This window comes from Vombatus ursinus, unplaced genomic scaffold, assembly GCF_900497805.2.
Source record: "Vombatus ursinus unplaced genomic scaffold, bare-nosed wombat genome assembly UNPS02009573.1, whole genome shotgun sequence".
NCBI classification, from domain to species: domain Eukaryota; kingdom Metazoa; phylum Chordata; class Mammalia; order Diprotodontia; family Vombatidae; genus Vombatus; species Vombatus ursinus.
In genome coordinates this window covers 6,458,833-6,465,890 of record NW_020949351.1, presented here as the reverse complement: position 1 = coordinate 6,465,890, position 7,058 = coordinate 6,458,833, and the positions used below count along the sequence as shown (strand labels likewise).

Here is a 7,058-nt window from a genome sequence, read left to right as displayed (position 1 = left end):
TCCTACTTGCTCTTCCCAATGCAGGCCCCTTGATTCCCTGTCTCTGTGCCTTTGTATAGGATATCACTCATGCCAAGAATGTCTTTCCTCTTCATTTCCAATTCTTCAAATCCCTAGTTTTCTGTGAGACTTGGATAAAGTATTACCTCCTAAATAATTAACATATACCTAATCATACCCTACACATCTCTGCAAACCAGCAGCCAAATCCCATTCCCAATCCTCACTGCACATTACCTTTTTCCATTCCCCTCAACTCTCCTAACCCAAAGTCCCAAACTAATATTATCTCACCCATTTTGCTATGCCCTCTAGAATATCTCTTTTATAGGCAACATCTTCCTTAATCGTAAATCTTTTCCTATTCCACTCTTTCCATCTCCTAGTAATCACTGAAATCTGGATGCCTTCTGATGACAAAGCCTCCCTGGCTAACCTTTCTGTAATGGTCATACCTTCATTCGTTCCTCTCGGCTCACTGATCAAGGAGAGGGATGTTGAATACTATTCACTCCATATTGTCACTTCCAGGTTCTCCTGCTGCTTTCATCACTCTTAAACTTCTCCTCCTTGGAGTTTCATAAAATCCACATCTTCCACCAATCAAAATCTTAATATCTTTTGACTGCAGACCTCCAGGTCACTCCCCCTCCTTCTTCAACTAAGTTCAGTACCTGATTTACACTTTTTCTTTCCTCACCAATTTCTGCCCTCATACTTGAGAACTTCACTATTGATTCTCCCTCAGACAGCTTAACCACTCAATTTTTCAATCTATTCACTTCTCATGACCTACTTCTCTACCCTACCTCAACCGCACACAAAAACAGACATACTCTTGATCTTGCTATCGCCCAGAACTGCAACATACCTAGTCCCTAAGGCTCACAACCTAAGTATCATCCTTAACCCCGCACTATCTCTCACCCTCCATATGCAATCTATTTCCAAGGCCTGTCAATTTTATCTTTACATCTCTCCAATATGACCCCTATTCTCCTCTGATAATGCCACCATCCTGGTACAGAACCTCTTCATTGTGCACTTGGACCAGTGCAATAGCTTTCTAATGTGTCTGCCTGCAACAAGTCTTTCCCCACTTCAGTCCATCCTCCATTCAGTCACCAAAATGTTTTCCAAAAATTTAGGTTTGACCATGTCATCATCCCCGAAATCAATGAACTCCAATGACTCTTTATCATATCCAAGATAAATATAAAATCATCTGTTTGGCTTTCAAAGTCTTTTATAACCTAACACCCATGCCCACCTTTCTAGTCTTTCTACTCCCTGCTCCCTACCATGTACTTTTTCATCTAGTGTCACTGGCCTCCTTACTGTTTCACAAACAAGATATTTCATCTTTCATTTCCATGAATATTCTGCCGCTGACCCCTTTGCCTAGAATCCTCTTCCTCTTCATCTGTCCTTCCTGGCTCCTCTGGTTTCCCTTTAATTGCAATTAAAATACCATCTTCTACAGGAAGATTTACCCAGACTCATTTAATTCTAGCCCTTTCCTTCTATTGTTTCCTATTTATGTTGTATAGATAAAAATTGTTTATACATAGTTATTTGCTTGTTCTCTACCATATTAAATTGTAAGCTTCTTGAGTTCAGTAACTGTCTTTTGACTCTATATACTCAGAACATAGAACAGTGCCTGGCACATAGTAGGTACTTCACAAATGCTTATTGACTAACTGACAATAGTGTCTGATATATATGTATTGAATGAATTACTGAAATGAAAATAATAATTTATTCATATGTTTATATTGTTTATGCTTCCTTTAGAACCATGGCCTCTAGAGTCATGACAGTGTTCTTTTGCCTGTATCTCCTTAAGCAGCAACACAAAGAAAAGAGCCGTAAATCTTCTTTGATCATTAAAACTATTTTATTGGAGTCAGCTGTGTCAAATGAAATGAGAGCTTAGCACTCCCCTTGATAAGAATGGAAGAGGTCCTAGTGACCTTTAGAACACATATACACAGTTAAGGCATTGCCACCTACTCTACGTGCATGTAACCATGGTTTGGGGTATATGGGGTATTCAAGGAGGACTAAGACCTCTAGTGTGAGGGTTTGTCAAACCCTTTTCAGGATTGCTCATCCACCTTTGGTGTCTACCTAGCACTAAACTATTGCCTGTGGTTCCAAGATGCTGTAACATTCACAGCTTGTCTCCGAAGACAGACCAAATCAGATTGAGGGTAACCAACAGGCCTCAAACACATTCTTGAGTTGGGAGTAGGGAGGGGTACATCTACCTCTAACACTTGAAACCTCCTTTCCACTTCACCCCACCCCCCACTTCAGCAGTTTAGAACAATTTGTTCCAAAGGCCATGAAGGCAGCTGAAGTAGGCACCATGGAGTTCTTGCAGATTTGCCAGACATTGAAGACACCAAGGTCATCTACCCCATCCCAGACCATTGCCAGTCATCTTCATTTTTTCCACTGGACTTCAACTACACTACAAGAGAGAGTGAGGCTGACCACTTTGTCAACTCTGCCTCACTTAAATCCAATTCAAACATAAATCAAGACATCACTTCATGATGTCATTGGTCCTCTTCAAAAATGGAGGACAAACAACTGGATTCAGCTGTTATTTCTATACCTAATAGTACAATGCAGAGGAAATTTTATAAGAAAGATGATCCAATAGTGTTTCTACTCCAGAAATTATGAGAGTTAAGGAAGCACTGATATCATGTATGCCAATATACTTTGCAGTGACATTAGTTTTCATTCTTTTTGAGATATCATATATGTATGCTTAATGAATTTAATACTAACAACAAATAACATTTACATAGCACTTAGGTTTGCAAACTGCATTACAAATATTATCTCCATTAATCCTGACAATAAATCTGGGAAGTATTTGCTATTATGATCCCCATTTTAGAGATGAGGAAACTAAGAAGACTATGGTGAAATAACCTAACCAGGATTACACAACTGGTTAAGTATTTGAGACTAGATCTAAACTCATGTATTCTTTACTCCAGACTGGGTACTCTAGCCCCTGTACCACTAGCAGCCTCCAGACAACTATGACTCCTCTCTTATTCAATGCTTACTACTCTTTGTGCTATGTTAAATACTACCTTTCAACTATTTACTTAGCGTCAAAGGACTCCAGTTTCCTCAACTATACAAGAAGTTATTACTTAATAATCTCAAAGATTCTGTGCATCTCTAAATTCTGTAATTTATTATAGAATAACTTTCATTTTCATTTCATTTTAGAATAAGGCAGAATTATAATATATTGCTTCAGTTTGGTCCTAATGAGGGATTTCATTTTTGTAATTAAACTTTTAGTGAGAAACTCCTTTTATCAATGTACATCAGCAATTATTGTTTAAGTCTTAGAAAGTTGCCTGAGTCACTGAGAGTTTAGATGACTTGTCCAGATCACATAAGTGATATTTGTTAGAGATGAGACTGGAATCCAGATCTTCCTTATTCTATTATTATATATTTATAATTAGAGAAGCTCGTGTAGCTTCAGACTAAAAACCTACAGTTCCTTAGGCCATATAGCAAGATAGGAAGAACATTATCTTTTTATACCTTTCTGTCTTCTTTGAGAAATGATTTTTTTTCAACCCTGCTTCTTCTGCCTCCAAACATTTAGTATCCTCATGTTATTCTCAAATTGCTCTCTTGTTATCCAGTATTTCCCACCAATATCTTTCTTTTCTTGTTAACTATTCAGAGTTCTTATGCCCTAAATTTGAATTATATATTGATGAGACTATATAATTAAAATAATTCAGAATATCTTAATGATGAAATAATGGATTATATAACTCTATAATTGATATATATAATATATATAGCATATTTTTTCCAATTGCATGTAAAGATAGTTTTCAACATTCATTTTATAAGATTTTGAGTTCCAAATTTTTCTTTCTCTGCTCCCCTCTCCTTAAGACAGCAAGTAATCTGATATAGATTATAAATGTATAATCATGCTAAACATATTTCCATGTTAGTCATGTTGTGAAAGAAGAATCAGAACAAAAGGGAAAAAAACAAATATAGTTTTAAAACTTTTAGATGTTCCTTAACTATTCTGCATCGACAATTTAATTCAATTTATTTTTATTTGAATTATTAAGCACCTAGGGAATATAATATAAAAGTTCAAACTCCAGTGCCTGCAAAGCATGTTACCCCAGACAAATTTTTTGATTTCTTGGAGTTTGGTTTCCTCATCTATAAAATGGAGATAATAATATTTGCAGTACTCACTCCACTGAGTTTTACAAGAGTTTATATTTTGTTTTATTTTATTTCGGTGGGGCTGGTGGTGGCAGCAAGCTAAGATTGGAAATTTAGGCAAGACATAAACCCTGTTCTCATGGGCCTTCAAGGCTCCTTTCTGGCCCTTATTCCCTTGATTTAACCTGCTTGTGACAAATCTGCATTGGTGACTGAAGATGATCTACCAGTGCCTTATCACTACAAGCAGACCTGTACCTTATGGGATTCAATCAAATAAAATAATCAGTGTTTGTGGTAGATGTATGGGTTAGCATAACAAGTGATATTTGAGACTGTGAATTGCTCATTCACAAATACAGAATATATCCTGTCATTCTAGTGCATATTTAAATCTATAGCTAAATTCTGATAACATAGTTTCGTTTAATAATAAGTCAGAATTGTATTATATTGTTTGTATTTGGTCCTGTTAAGGGATTTCATTATTGTAGTGGGACTCTTAGTAAGAATCTCCTTTTACTGATTAGTGTCAGCAACTATTGCTCAATTATTAGTAAATTGCTTGGGTCACTGAGTTTGGGTGACTTGTCCAGGTCACATGAGTGGTATTAGTTAGAGATGGGACTTGAATGAAGATCTTCTTTATTCTAACACTAACTCTCTGTCCAATATCGATGGGACTTGAATGAAGATCTTCTTTATTCTAATACTAGCTCTCTGTCTAATATGCTGTCTAAAAGTTTTCTCATAAAACTACATTATATTTTCCAGAGAGAGAGCAAAAAAACTAACCATATAGTCTAAGGGCAGCTTAGAGGGACAGAATTCCATGCCTAGGATTTTGGCAATAACATGGTCCAGAAAATGGGAAGATCAACACTGGATGTGCAACACCAGGTCAGGGAAAAGCTGAAAATTTTAATCTCTTTAAAGGTTAGGAAATGTTTCCTTACAAAAAGTCAATGAGGCAGATATATCATTTTTTTTTTTTTTTTTTAACAAATGAGGAACCTGAAGACCAGAAAGGTTAAATTAGTTGCCTGGGGATACCATAGCCTGAAATTGGTCCTAGACCTAGCCTAATTCTTTTGTTGTTTCTAATACACCACACGCAGGGAAGGTCCAATTATTCTAGGAATAAATTTAAGTGAGTAAAGAAGGCTATCATGGGAGAAATAAATGAGAAAGCTAACTACTCTTACTCAAAACCTAAAGTGAGACCAAAATAAGCAGCAACAGGGCAAAAGTTTGTATGTCCACATGCTAAGCAATTAATAACTAGTATTTCCTTTGTTACACATAAACTGAATATCAGGGAAAAGAAGACAAGGACCAAGTCATTTGTTGATGAAAAAAAGAGCTAGATTAGAGGGAAACGTCACATTATTGATGTGTCCTGTTGACAAAATGATCCAGAAGGTGTGTGTGTGTGTGTGTGTGTGTGTGTTTAATGCTGTATAGACCATCCCTCACTCCTTTATTTTTTTAATTTCTTTTTATTTTTAAGGCAATTGGGGTTAAGTGACTTGCCCAGATTCACACAGCTAGTAAGTGTCAAGTGTTTGGTCTGAGACTGGAATTGAACTCAGGTCCTCCTGACTTCAGGGCCAGTGCTCTACCCACTGCACCACCTAGCTGCCCCTCACTCCCTTATTTGGGCAAAAACAATGTGAATGAAGTGCAGAACTCTCTATTGCATTAAGCTATTTTCAGTTGCAAAGACATGAATTTACTTTTTTTGTTTGTTTGTTTTCACATATTATTATAGACAATAGACTAGGTCTCCTAAGTACATTCTTCTTTGGGGGTTAATTTTTTTTTTTTAATTTTCCATTCTTCTGCTGAAGTGATGAGCTGGTAAAGTACCTATCAATTTACAAGCAGGAGCTTTGTTTAATATAATTTTTAGGACCATAATTGTGTTAGTTTTCCCTGGGTGTCCTTGTCTGTCTATAGAAAACCATGAAAATCACATGCTATGTCACATGATACAGGATTGGTGCTATTGGTTGGCAATGTTTTCCCTGGAGGTCCTGGAGGTCTAGCCATTCTCTTATTTGCCATCTGCTATTCACAGTGAAGAGATGGGTAGAACTGCATGACATAATTTTCCTTTCCAAAAGCCATCCAGAATGCATTATATTTTGATAAGTTTTCACAGATGGAATAATTATCTTTATGTAGCCAAGAAGAGGTCATAGAGAAGAAATTTTGTCATTAGATTCAGTTTCAATCTGTACATGTCCACAGATTATAATATTTCTCATCCCTTAAATCATAATTAGTCTCTTTTGCAAACAATTGTTTTGAGTCACACTGGATCATTTTCCACCTATATATGTCCATGCAATATCATGTATTACTTCAAGCATGACAGTGTTTATTTGTCATAGTCACTTAGCTATGCCTGAAAAAAAGTAATGATTTTCTAGGCAATTGAAAAATGTGTTGTACATGTACATTGGGGACGATGTATCCTAAGCTGCTGATGCAAAGATCTTTTATGAGGTTTTATATTCAACACAACAGCAGAGTTTAATTTCAGATTTGGGAAAACAAATTAGTCTTAGTTATGCTATCAAGAGTCTTCAGCACTCTTTTTTATTTTTCTTCCTGCATGTCAAATAATAAAATATAACAATGTTATACCAAGGTTATAAAGTTTTTTTAATAATGAAAGGCTTCAAAACTTTTCAACACAAAAGCAGAATCATGTTATAAGTGATTAATAGTTGTAGTTAGTTAAAACCCATTTTGAAAGGTGTATTCTATATTTGTAAAAATATGTATTTCTTGTTGCTACACATAAT

The 7,058-nt window shown here is 35.9% G+C and overlaps 1 non-coding gene across 1 annotated transcript; it reads left to right on the top strand.

The window, feature by feature from the left end:
* Window positions 1-1,915: 1,915 nt before the first annotated feature.
* LOC114036084 lies at window positions 1,916-2,043 on the top strand. The gene has a single exon (XR_003568295.1). It is a non-coding gene; the product is annotated as a U6atac minor spliceosomal RNA (small nuclear RNA).
* Window positions 2,044-7,058: the final 5,015 nt, after the last annotated feature.